Source organism: Bombina bombina, chromosome 1 (assembly GCF_027579735.1).
Source record: "Bombina bombina isolate aBomBom1 chromosome 1, aBomBom1.pri, whole genome shotgun sequence".
NCBI lineage: Eukaryota > Metazoa > Chordata > Amphibia > Anura > Bombinatoridae > Bombina > Bombina bombina.
Genome location: NC_069499.1, coordinates 343,287,521 through 343,301,112, shown reverse-complemented (window position 1 = coordinate 343,301,112; position 13,592 = coordinate 343,287,521).

Sequence of the window (13,592 nt, the reverse complement as noted above, 5' to 3'; positions counted from 1 at the left end):
TAATCAGTGATAACTAGACGCATGCAGAAGCATGTTGTGGTCTGTTTCCTTTTTAAAAAGTGTAGTACCCAGACCAGTATCCTACTTGAATATCCTGAGGTCGAGGAAATCCACCTCTGTGTAGCTTGCAACCGCCTTAAGCTGTACTTGTCCCCCAATGCTGTTAAGTTCCTCAATCCATTTGTGAAATGTTTCCAGGGTGCCACGCCAGACCACTATGATATCGTCAATGTATCTTTTATAGAACATATAGAACATGTGGCCATAGACTTTAAAGATCTCCACTTTAACATGCTCCATAAACAGGTTTGCAAAGGACAGGGCCATATACGAGCCCATAGCCGTGCTCATGAGTTGTAAAAAGAATTTCTTTCAAAATTTGAAGTAATTCAGTGTAAGACACATGGAGATTAGTTCAATGATGAAACCAGTGGGTGGTCCCACATAGGGATATTTATCCACACACCTTGCCACAACTTCCATACCCATCTCATGTGGCATGATCGTGTATAGACTTGCCACATCTAGGCTGGCTAGTACATCCCCTGGTTGTATATTCATTAGTTGTGCCAGACAAGTAATCAGTGCTGATGAGTCCCTTATGTAAGATCTCATGTTCAGGACCAGGGGTTGTAATAGAGCATCAATATATGTTGCTAGAGGTTGGAGCAGCGACCCACAGGCTGAAACAATAGGGCGTCGGGGAGGGGGGTTATTCTGCTTATGGATTTTAGGAAGGGTGTATAATATAGGTCTAATGGGGTGCTGTGTGGTCAGCCAATCCTGCAGGGTCGAGTCTATCCAGTTGTTGTATGCTGCTTGTTCAATTACTGCATCAACTTTCTGCAGAAAAATTGTATAAGTGGGCATAAGTTTCTATATGAGCATAACCCAAATAAGTTTTTGTGTTCTATTTTGAAATTATTGAGATATGGTGCCCCATATGTTATAGGTAAAAATGTTTGTTTTATCCCTCCCACTGCCCCGACCGCTGGCCTCAGTGGGAACATTAATATTATATTCATACTACGCATGGGGACGTTGGGTTGATGTTTTCTAAGTCCTTGTTCTGCAGATATTATACAAATTGATTATATGGGGTCCCCCACAACCCCCCCCCCTCCACCAATAAAATGAGCAAGGGTGTTGTTAAAGACGGCAATAGGAATTAAGTATTTATGGTATAGAATACATTTAAAAAACTTATGGGTTCAATGTATTGTATTTTTGCAATGATATACATTCTAGCTTCTCTATTACAGGGTCTAAAGTTAGGTTATAACATTATAAAAACTGACTGAATTATTAAGTCTACACAGAAAGACAAAACAAGGGAAAACAAACTAGGTTAATGATATGGAAAACTATCATACTGAATAACAAATTGTTAAACTCTTTGTGCTGATCTTATATGTTATGTAGTAGTTACAAAATGTGGTCAGTTCTTTATCCCCAGGATTTTGGATGCAGGAATAAGATGTTTTGCATTTTTAGTCCTGTGGGACGGTTTGTAAGCCAAGCAATATTGTTACTGTGAGTACAAGTCCTATATGAAGGGTTATTGAAGTAAATCTTGTACGGCATGGGCTCCACTGAACCCACGTCTGGTGTCTCCATGAGAGCAGTGATGACACCGCATCTGTTTGCATATTTTGTATGAGTTCTCTGGTTGAAAGCTTTCATCAATGAAACTGGCTGAAGTGTCGACAGCAAACAGGAGTCTTGTCTGTAATGCATTTACTGCCTTCCGGGAGCCCACCACATACTCACACAAGGTCTCTCTTAGTGGCGAACACTGTCCCGTCTGCAAGGTCTTTTTCGGCGTATCCGGAGGTTCTACTTTAGCAAGCGGTTTACTTTGCAAGCATAGTTTTGCGGTTGCTGAGGTGTCTTTTCTCCCTGTAGGAACTTGGTTGTTAACAAGGTGTTGTCTTTTGAGGGCTGAGATTCCCGCCATTACCAGCTACTGTATTTCTGGATCATCAACTAAAGATGCGACTGCTGAGCTCATGGCAGTGCAGAGTTTCAACAGATAGTCCATTAGCGCCCTGTCTAAGAGTTGCTGGAAGATTTCCACTAACTTGGCCATAAAATTATTCACTCTGTCCGGTAAATCGATTGCTTTTACAGCGGCCATTTTGGCTTCAACGTGTTAGATGCTTTTTAGGTATTTTCCTTTTTGTATTCTGTGATTACGTTCTTTTCCGTGCTTGAGATCTGTAAAATAAATGCTAAGTTGTAGATACGCCCAAAGGTGTCAATGTACCTCGGTTCGCAAAAGGGGGTGATGTTGCCTCTTATGAGCCACCGCTCAAGGCCTCTGCTGTCTAATCCTTTGCTCCATATTCATCACTACAGTGTGGGATGGGTTATAAGTGGAGCTGCTATGTAGAGATGCACTATAATAGCAGGCTGGTAATATGTTTTGCTATAAAATTGCTATTAAAAATTGGCAGATTTGTTGAGTATCTGAAATGCTTGTGGGATACTCCTCTATCAGACTGAACTCGGCCAGTAGTCTTGTTATCCTGGCGTCGAGCCGGAATGATAGGGAATATCCCAGAGCAGAGAAAGTTAGTAAGATGAGGAGGGCGGCACTCGCCACAGGAAGGACAGTCCTCAGCAGCAATGGCAGAGCAGTCCAAGGCAAATCACTAGAATGGTCAGACAGGCAGAATTTGGCAACAGTAAAGCAGTCCAAGGGCACACCACTAGAATCGTTAGGCAGGCTGGGTTCGGCAACAAAGAGGCAATCCAGAACAACAGGGTTTAAACAGGCAGAGTAGTCAGACAGGCAGGGTTTAGCAGCAGTATATCAATCCAGCAATTTAGGGGTCAGACAGGCAGGGTTCAGCAGCAGTATACCAATCCAGCAATTTAGGGGTTAAACAGGCAGAGTAGTCAGACAGGCAGGGTTCAGCAGCAGTATATCAATCCAGCAGTTTAGGGGTTAAACAGGCAGAGTAGTCAGACAGGCAGAGTTCAAACACATAAAGGCAATACAGTAGTAACGATCTATCACACCCAAGAGCACACAAAGTAACACCTATACTTGGGCAGTGATAGATCGTTATTGAGCGACTTACATAGGCGCAGGATTCGCCCCAGAGGAATCCGGACCGGCATCTGAGAGAGAGGAGCGTACAGCGATGACGTCAGCACTGCAAGCATCCGGGCCCGACACAGCCCTTGGCAACGATCAGGGAAGGAGATGCCGCTCCTCTAGCAACGGCTAGAGCGGCGCGGTGAGACAGTATCAGCCGGAGCTCCGGAGATTGCAACTGCTCCGGGTCACTGCTTAGACAGGCCCCCCGGAAAAATATTTATATATATATATATATATATATATATATATTTATTTATTTATAAAATTTTATATATATATATATAGGGTGTTTCTAACAGCGCCTTCTGAAAGGAACTCCTCATGTGCATGTGGGGATATAAATGCAAAATGTACCCAAATGTGTTAAACTGTATAAAACAGTAGCAATATTGTAACTAATCTGCTCACCTGTAGGATCACAGGGTGATCAACGATGTGATATGATTTAGAAAATTCCCATCTAGATGCAGTTTCCTTCCCAGGTGGAAAACGTCCTCTTGTTTATAAATTAGGTGACTAAATAGTCTAATTAAAGACTGAAGTCGTAGTGTGGGACTCCCCTTCTGTTTCCACTCTGTATGAGTGGACAGAGGATGGATAGAAGGGGTATTCCGTTTTAATGTGAGCTGATGTGTGTTTTTAAGATGCAAATTTTATTAGTAAATTAAAATGGTGAATAAAAATATATGTAGAATTTAATAAAAATATTTTAAAAACGAAGGAATATAAAATAGATGCTTCCTCTAACAGCAGCCACCCCTAGGATCCCCCAAAAGTGTGCCAGATGCCAAGTTTTTTCCTAACGCAGGCGCAACGCCCAAATCCAACCAATTAATAATGTTTGGCAAAATATATATAGGAATATATATTTAAAAATACTTAGAACATATTCCCCTATGTGAAGAACACTAAATACACAGCTAAACACTTTACTAAATAAGAATATTGAATAAATATGATTTTTCATGTTTTCAGCTACTTGATTGCAAAGGGCTCCAAAGCACATATATATATATATATATATATATATATATATATATATATATATATATATATAAAAATATGTATTTATGCGTTTGCATGTGTATATGTCTGTAAATACATACAGTTTATACCCATATAAATACATATGTACACATATATACACACACATATAAATTTATGCACACACACATATACATAAATATATATATACTGTATATTAAGAATTTCTGGGGAAAAGCAAGCGGGGATACTTGCCTAGATGTGTTAATTTCCTATGCAAATATTTACATTGATTTAATTTTGAGACATGGAGGATTTTAATTTCAGTTTTTTATCTCCCCCCATAATTTTAATGAATTTTGGTATACACTGTATATATATATACAATATATATATATATATATATATATATATATATATATATATATATATATATATATATATGTATTACACACACACATATATACATATACACACATACACACACACACATATACAGTATCTCACAAAAGTGAGTACACCTCTCACATTTTTGTAAATATTTTATTATATCTTTCATGTGACAACACTGAAGAAATTATACTTTGCTACAATGTAAAGTAGTGAGTGTACAGCCTGTATAACAGTGTAAATTTGCTGCCCCCTCAAAATAACTCAACACACAGTCATTAATGTCTAAACCGTTGGCAACAAAAGTGAGTACACCCCTAAATGGAAATGTCCAAATTGAGCCCAATTAGCCATTTTCCCTCCCCGGTGTCATGTGATTCGTTAGTGTTACAAGGTCTCAGTTGTAAATGGGGAGCAGGTGTGTTAAATTTGGTGTTATCGCTCTCACACTCTCTCATACTGGTCAAAATCAACATGGCATCTCATGGCAAAGAACTCTCTGAGGATCTGAAAAAAAGAATTGTTGCTCTACATAAAGATGGCCTAGGCTAAAAGAAGATTGCCAAGACACTGAAACTGAGCTGCAGCATGGTGGGCAAGACCATACAGCGGTTTCACAGGACAGGTTCCACTCAGAACATTCCTCGCCATGGTCGACCACAGACGTTGACTGCACATGCTCAGCATCATATCCAGATGTTGTCTTTGGGAAAAAGATGTATGAGTGCTGCCAGCATTGCTGCAGAGGTTGAAGGGGTCGGGGGTCAGAGTACAAGTGTGTCTTGCCTACAGTCAAGTATGGTGGTGGGAGTGTCATGGTCTGGGCCTGCATGAGTGCTGCCGGCACTGGGGAGCTACAGTTCATTGAGGGAACTGTGAATGCCAACATGTACTGTGACATACGGAAGCAGAGCATGATCCCTTCCCTTTGGAGACTGGGCCGCAGGGCAGTATTCCAACATGATAATGACCCCAAACACACCTCCAAAACGACCACTGCCTTGCTAAAGAATATGAGGGTAAAGGTGATGGACTGGCCAAGCATGTCTCCAGACCTAAACCCTATTGAGCATTTGTGGGGCATCCTCAAATGGAAGGTGGGGGAGCACAAGGTCTCTAACATCCACCAGGTCAGTTATGTCATCATGGAGGAGTAGAAGAGGACTCCAGTGGCAACATGTGAAGCTTTGATGAACTCCATGCCCAAGAGGGTTAAGGCAGTGCTGTAAAATAATGGTGGCCACACAAAATATTGACACTTTGGGCCCAATTTGGACATTTTCACTTAGAGGTTTACTCACTTTTGTTGTCAACGGTTTAGACATTAATAGCTGTGTGCTGAGTTACTTTGAGGGGGTAGCAAATTTACACTGTTATACAGGCTGCACACTCACTACTTTACCTTGTAGCAAAGTGTCATTTCTTCAGAGTTGTCACATGAAAAGATATAATAAAATATTTACAAAAATGTTAGGAGTGTACTCACTTTTGTGAGATACTGTATATACAGTATATATATATGTACACTGTATATACAGTATATATATATATATATATATATATATATATATATATAGAGAGAGAGAGATATATAGATATATATATACCTGTATAAAGATAGCAGGTGTTCCAGCACTCCAACCTCCGTTATGTAGCAAACACCTGGGTGCAGTCCTTAAAGATCATATTCAGTAATACTTTTTGGGTGAAGGGCACTCTCAGGATTTTGCGCAATTTCCTGGTTGTGGAGCACGGCTACGTGCCGTAATGAGATGTCTTTTGTCTTGAAGAAGGCTCCTAAGAAAGCCGAAACGTTGACGTCTTTGATGACTTGTTTCTTTAAATAAAAATTCTTTGTGACTTCAAAAATCCTGAGAGTGCCCTTCACCCAAAAAGTATTACTATATATATATATATATATATATATATATATATATATATATATATATATATATATATTGTATACACACATACATACACATAAACATATTTAGACATGTGTATGGATAAATGCAAGTATCGCTTTGTTAAAGCCCTTTGCAGGCTTTTTTCCCCAAACACTTGAGACCTCATATCTGGAAGCCTTTATCACCTTATATCTTTTAAATGCAATTTTGAATTTTTTTTTTATTAACACACAGTGTTAATATGAGTGTAACTGCACTGTTAAATGTATTTGTTTAACTGTTTAATACAATTTGCTCGTGCTCAAGCAAACGTGTTTACTTTCAACTTGTAATACGTGCAAAGAGCCGAGAAATAACCCATATCGCTCACGAGCTACAGTTATCATGCTGCTTGTAAACTAGCCAATAATAGGCTCACGTTTCATTTTTTTTTATTTTTTTTAAAGGGATATTTTTAATATTTTTATTGAAATTTGCATCTTGTAAAAAAGATATATTTGTTGCCCTGTTTTTTTTTTTTTTTTTATTTTCAAATTTCTTTTATTGAGATAATAAGTGCAGTACAAAAACAAAAAGCAACAAGATAAGGTTACACGGGATTATAATACTTTTAACAATGTCTCTTTCAGATATAACTTTAGCGGGTATGAGTCCAGTGAGAAAACGTGCCTTTAGTCAAAAAGGTAGAAGTGCATATGGGATCGAAAGTCTGGTTGAAGCACATTGTCTCTTATAGTCCATCCCTGATGGTTGGGTAGGTCCCGTAGGGCCAGGGAGACATAGCGTTTTGAGCTAGATGAGACGGAAGCATGAAATTATTTAGGCCTAAACAAACATGGTTAAACTTATCAATGTACTGCACTGTCGAAGGTAAAAATCATGGTGTTAGTACCTCTAGTTATCACTGTCACTGAGAGGTCGTGTTGGTAGAAACGTATGTTTAACGTCACACTGTCAATTTACTATTAATGCGGATAAAATTGTTGTTACTGTTGTCGTCGTCGTCGAGTGCAAGCGGTCAGGGAAGAGGGGGGTAAAGTATCTGTTCAAGGGATGAGTGAGAAAGGAGAGACTGTTGGGTGGGTGAGATAAGATCATACCGGTTAAGGTGATTATACAGATAGGTCTATTAGTTTAACTAAGTGTTTTGGAAGCATTTCACCTCGTAAGCATTAATTTGTGTGTGGTTATTTTCCCTGTTTTAAGGTAATGGTATCTCTCAAGTGCTAATAGAGAGTTTACTTGTTCCATCCATATTTCAAAGGTGAGTGTTATTTGTGATTTCCATCTTTGTGGGATTAGGATCTTAGCACTGCTCAACATTATGTATAGTAGTGACATTTTGGCTTCATCCTTAAGTTTTGGCAAGTTGAGGAAGAGCAGAATGCTTGGGTCTTGTGGGATTTGTGTAGATAGTACTTTATTCATGTGTGTGAAAACCTGGGTCCAGAAGGCTCCAATTCTGGGGCATGCCCACCATATATGTAGAAGGACAGCTACTTCTCCACAGTTTCGCCAGCATTTGTTATTAGTATGTTTAAATATTTTTTGGAACCTCAATGGTGTAAGATACCACCTGGATAAGAACTTAAAGTTCATCTCCAAAATTTTTGCTGAGACCGAGGCTTTTTTGTGGTGCCTGAACGCCTTCCCCCAGTCTTTGTTTCCGAATTCCTTTCCTAGCTCTCTACTCCAGCTATGGCAGTATGTGGGTATGTCGTGTGGGCCTGTTTTTGACAGAATTCTATATATGGAGGATATTACACGACGGGGTGTGAAAGGGAGTGCACATAGAGATTCAAACTCATTGAGAGTCCTAGTTAGCTTATTTTTTTGTTTATGTGAGCTGAAATAGTGGGTCAGTTGCGTGTAGGAGTATCATGAGGGGGGGGGAACCGGGGTTCTCTTTCAGTTAGTTCCTGTCTTGAGCATAGTTTTTGGTTATTGGTGATATTTTTCCAGGTAAGTATATGAATTTATGGAGCATATAATGATATGTGTTTGATAGCAGGGAGAAAGAGAGCATGGGGTTGTTGAATAACGGTGTCAATGGTGATGGGTTAGATGAGATGTGGGTGCTGGTAGCTATCAATTTATCCCACTGTGTAAAGAACTCTAGTAGAAGAGGATATTCCGTTATCATTTTGGGTCTGTCAGCAGTATTAAGCCAGCACAACCAGGCCGTGTTGGGAACTTTGATTATTTCTCTGTCTAATTGTATTCCATTGTTTGTGGGCAGAGTTGTGACACCAGTCTATAAGCCGTTGTATTAGTGTTGTGAGTCTATATCTCTCTATATTTGGTACCCCTAATCCGCCCCTGTCTCTGTTCAAATACATAGACTTTCTAGGAATTCTTGGTCTGATGGGTCCCCATATGAATTGTTCAATGTTTCTTTGCAGTTGTGATGTGTAATTTTTGGGTAAGGGGATTGGAAGGGTTTGCTGAAAGTACAAAATTCTAGGTAAGATGTTCATTTTTACTACATGGATTCTACCGATCCACAAGAGTGGTTTATTTTTCCAACAGGAAAGATCTCTTGTGATGTCAGCTAGCAGGAGTTTGTAATTTGATGAAAAAGAGGTCTGCATGTCTGCGGTTAAATAAATTCCCAAGTATTTTAAATGTGTATTCTATATACGTAAAGGGCATGTGTCTTTTAGTTTTACCAAGACGTGGGTCGGTACGTTTATGTTTACTATTTCTGATTTATTCAGATTTAAGTGAAAATTAGAATATTGGCCATATTCTTTAAACTCCTCCTTTAGTGGAGGTAAAGAGCTTTCGAGATCTGTGACAGTGAGGAGGATATCATCGGCATACATTGCCAATTTGTATTCTGCGTAAGTTGTGTGTATAACTTTTATGTGGTGATTCAGCCTAATTTTGTGTGCCAGCATCTCAATGGACAGTGCAAATAGTATGGGCGATAACAGGCACCCCTGACGGGTTCCGTTTCTGATATTAAAGGGTTCCGACAAGATTGAATTGACTTTGATTATAATTTGATTTGATTATAATTGACTTTGATTCGAATATAAGGAGAAAATTTTTGTAATAAACGACTGGCCAATGTTAAATTTAGACAGGGCGGCTCTGAGGAAACCCCAGTCCACCCTGTCAAAGGCTTTTTCAGCGTCGGTGGATATCAGGGAGATTGGGATATGATTATTTTGGGCATATGCTATGAGTTGGGTGACCTTTAAGGTGTTGTCCCTGGCCTCCCTATTGGGGATAAAACCAACCTGATCTGTCGAAATGATTTGGTTAAGAAGGGGATTTAGTCTGTCAGCCAAGATCCTGGTGAAGATTTTGATGTCCGTGTTCAAAAGAGAGATGGGTCGAAAGTTTTGTGGGGCATTAGGTGGCTTCCCAGGTTTTGGGATTACTGCAATGTGGGCCTCTAGCATGGATTTATGGAATCCTTCAACATTGTCCAGAGCTACAAATGTTTCCAACAATTTGGGGGCCAGGATCTGAGCGAATTTCTTGTAGTATTTAGCACCGAACCCATCTGGGCCCGGACTTTTCCCTGTTGGTAAGTTTTGTATGGCTGTTAGAATTTCTGTGAGCTCGATAGGAGCATCCAACTTAAGGGATTGCTCCTCTGTAAGGCGGGGGGTGTCTATATCTTCTAAATAGCGAGAGATTTTGTTTTCTCTATTTTCTGTTGGGTGCATGTGGGACTGAGTTCCAGTCAAATTATACAGGGATGTGTAATATTCTCGAAAAGTGTCTGCTATGGCTACACTATCCTTTTTCTCTGTGCCTTTCTTGTTTTGGACTGCATGAATGTGTGCCTTGAGTTGTTTCCTATGTATTGCTCTGGCCAAGAGTTTACCTGATCTGTTTCCCTGCTCATAATATTTTTGTTGGAGGGTGAATGCTTGTTTTTGGTATTCATATTGCATATATTCATTAAGCTCTGCTCTGGTTTCTTTCAGCTCCGTCAGAAGCTGGGTATTCTGGGGAGTGTCTTTATGCTCTAGTTCCAGTGTGTGTATTTTCCCCAACAGGCTCTCCCGTCGAAGTCTGCTTTGTTTAGTGAGAAAAGCTTTGTGCTTTATAAACTCACCCCTAAGGACGCATTTGTGTGCTTCCCAGATGTTAGTATACGGCGTGTCGGTATCGTCGTTAAGTAGGAAATACTCTGTTAGCCTTTTTTCTATTTCTAGGTTTCTAGGTTAATAAGGTTAATAATTGGATGTTCTAAAAGTGTGTCATCTAGATTCCGTTGATTGTGCAAGATACAGGGGCATGATCAGACCATGTGATGGAGTGTATGCAAGCATTTTTAACCAAAGATAGAGTGAGTGCATCCGTAAATAAATAGTCAATGCGGGAGTATGAGTTGTGTGGGTGAGAGTAAAATGTGTAGTCTGATATGTTAGGGTGGAAGATTCGCCAGGCGTCGTGCAGAGCTAGGGTGCACAATTGGCTGTTGATATTTTTTATATCTCTTTGCAGAATATGTGAATGACCTGATTGTGTGTCTAGTTTAGGATCTAGTGGTATATTTAAATCGCCCCCAAATATTAGCATTCCTTTTCTGCCATCAATCATTTTGTTAGACAAATGCCGCATAAATGTTTTTTGTCCCCCGTTTGGGAAGTAAGCGTTAATTATAGTCACTGGCCTATTGTATAAAAGTCCTGTTAAGATCATCCATCTACCTTCTGTATCCTGTTCTAGTTGTAGTTTTTGGAAAGGTATATCACTTCTGAAAAGAATGCCTATACCGTTTAGTTTTGTTGGGCCTGAGGTGAAAAATGCCATAGAGTATTTATGATGTAACCACCGAGGCACTTTGCCTTTTTTAAAATGGGTTTCTTGGAGCAATATAATTGCGCATTTTTTTTTGTGCAAATCCGTGAGGTTTATATTTCTTTTTTGCGGTGTATTAAGCCCTTTGACATTAACAGTAGTGAAGGTGATGTGCTGAGCTGTGCTTGTTTTAGGCATTGTGAAGACCCAGGTGAGTGGGATTAGGCTAAGGCCGATAAGTATTAAGACGGGGTTGAGTCTATATCTGGCTGTCATGCCTAATGGTGTGTTAGGGGAATGAAAAAAGGGAAAAAGAGGTAAAGGTTTGGGGTAGGGTCAGAAGGCCACTTGCGCCCTTGTGAGACGACAATGCTGTACAAGGATATTAGTTGTAAAATATGGTAAGTATAGTGGCGTAAGGAGAACAGGTAATTTCCAATTCTCCGCGGGTAAATAGGTTCAGGAGTGTACAGGCTCAACTGATCTAAGATTATGTTGTAAAAACAATATAGAGATAACAGTTTCGCCAATTGATTGCTAACAACAAAGTGTGGGGAATGAGACCGTGGTCTGCCTATCTGTTCAGTAGTACAGAGTTAGTGGTCTTTTAATATGGCTTGTATGATAGTTATAGGTGTTTCATTTTGCTTGCTTAGAAAAAAAGAAAAAGAAAAATGAAAGATAGAAAGAAAGAAAGGTGGGGGTTGCAATTGTTGTGAGAGAGGGGAGGTTGAATCTAGTGATAGGGAGAGTGAGTCTGTTGGTGGGGGGTGGTTCATATAGGTGCCAAGGCGTCTCACGCAAGTCTGAATGAGTGCGTTAATGTTAACAACTATCGTTTTTGTCTGTGCCTGTGCTGGTTTATCTAAGAGAAAGAGAAAGTCTGGGTGTAGTTTATGTCTGAATAGTTGGTCTCAGGTTACAAGTCATGGGTTAGGCACTCTGAGTCGGCGGTTTCTTCTACAGAACATAGAGGTGGAGGTATTCAAGAAGTCTCTGCCATATGTCACATGTGTTGAAGTCAGTTCAATTCAGGGGTGGTTAGATATGTGCGTGTCCAGTCAATAGGACTTCAGGTCCCCTATTCTTATAATTATAACGTACAATGCAAACAGAACATTAACATAACATGCATAACATAGCTGAACACAAACAGGTTCTATTTTAATCTAAAATTGAAATGATACTTCACTCATCTGGATGTTGCCAGACCCTGCGAGTCCCATAGGGTCAGGTCTTGTATCTCTTAGAGTCTTTATCCATCAGTGTCCTGGGGACTCATGATAAATGTCGTTGAGGTTTATCGCAAACAGGGTTCTGCAAATGGATGCTCCAAACTGTGAGCGTCTGAGTTAGGTATATGACCAATGCTGGTTGTGAATTATTTTTCCCCAAGTGCAGTGTGTTCTGGCGAATCTTCTGACCAACTTGTGGGACCATGGTCTATCATTTGTGTCTTTTCTTTTCTTGAATGGAGGCTCCCAGGCTTTGGCTTACTGTGGATCTGTGATGTTTGAGCTTGAGATGATGGTTCTGGGTGAGGTATGCAGGTCTGCGTGATGCCCAGTGCTCTGTAGAAACTTGGAATGTCTTGCTCTGTTCTGTAAATGGTCATGTGACCGTTGTGAGTCACTATTATGCTTAGAGGGAATCCCCATCGATATGATATTTTATGGGTTCTGAGAGCTTCTGTCACATGTTTAAGTTCTCTACGCTTCTGGAGCGTTGCAGGTGATAGATCTGAAAAAATCTGAAGAGGTATGCCCACATGTGTAAGTGGATTTTTGGTTCTAGCTCCTCTGGCGATTTCCTCCTTGTCAACATAGCTTAGGAATCTGATTATCATGTCCCTAGGGGGAGCTTTGGCGATGGGTTTGGGGCGTAGTGATCTATGAGCTCTTTCTACTGGGATATCAGGAGACGCAGGGGTATTTTTAATGACTCTGAATAGGTCCTGAAGGTAGCCAATTAGTGCTGATGGGTTGACGCTTTCGGGGATACCTCTAATACGCAGGTTATTCCTCCTATTGCGGTTATCAAGATCCTCTATCTTATCCAGGAGGAAATTGATTGCATCATTTTGCTGTGATATTGTTTGGGAGTTGTTTTTTACTTCATCATGTATTGTGGTTTGTGAGTGCTCTATAGAATCAACTCTATTGGCAAGTTGGGATACATCTTTTTTCAGCTCCCCAAAGAGGCCTCTAACTTCAGACAAAACTTCTTCTTCTAAAAGCTTCAAATCTTCTCTAGTGATGAATGAGGCTCCTGCTTGCTCCATGTCTGTGCTTGTAATGTTTATGGCTGGATCAGGCAGATGGATATTCTGATCAGTTGTCTGGTCTGTTATGGCTGTGGCTGGTTTCAGGTATTGGCTCATTAGTAGCGAGGAGGCTTGCTTTTCTGGCTTTGGGGCTCTTTTGCAGGACATGCCCATGATT